The 491-nt window shown below is 58.7% G+C and overlaps 1 protein-coding gene across 1 annotated transcript in view; it reads right to left on the bottom strand.

Moving 5' to 3' along the window:
• The window catches only part of TBC1D10A (TBC1 domain family, member 10A), a 13670-nt gene that overhangs the window by 1562 nt on the left and 11617 nt on the right, over nucleotides 1–491 (bottom strand). The gene's annotated exons all lie outside the window — the stretch shown is intronic.

The raw sequence follows: 491 nt of genomic DNA, 5'->3' as shown, positions 1-491 counted from the left end.
GGGCTGCCTCAGCAGCCCTGGTGCTGAAACCCTTCCAGTATTGGGGTGTGGGACACCCCCCCAGGGCAGGGGAAACCCCAAATCCAGAGCTTATCATGGAATCTGAGAACCCCAGACTGGTGTGGGTGAGAAGGGACCCTAAAGATCATCCAGCTCCAACCCCGTGCCATGGGCAGGGACACCTCCCACTAGAACAGGTTGCCCCAAGCCCCATCCAACCTGCCCTTCAACACTGCCAGCTTCTCTGGGCAACCTGGGCCAGGGTCTCACCACCTTCACAGCAGAGAATTTCTTCCTCATGTCCAATCTAAATCTCCCCTCTTTCACTCTAAAGCCCTTCCCCCTCATCCCATCCCTCCCTGCCCTTGTCCCAAGCCCCTCCCCAGCTTTTCTGGAGCCCCTTCAGGCACTGGAAGGTGCTCTAAGGTCTCCCTGGAGCCTTCTCTTCTCCAGGCTGAACACCCCAGCTCTCCCAGCCTGTCTCCAGAGCA

The sequence above is a fragment of the Chaetura pelagica genome, unplaced genomic scaffold (assembly GCF_000747805.2).
Source record: "Chaetura pelagica isolate M959 unplaced genomic scaffold, ChaPel_1.0 scaffold1094, whole genome shotgun sequence".
In the NCBI taxonomy this organism is placed as follows: Eukaryota; Metazoa; Chordata; class Aves; order Apodiformes; family Apodidae; genus Chaetura; species Chaetura pelagica.
The sequence above is the reverse complement of the archived record's forward strand: the minus strand, read 5'-3'. Positions and strand labels throughout refer to the sequence as shown.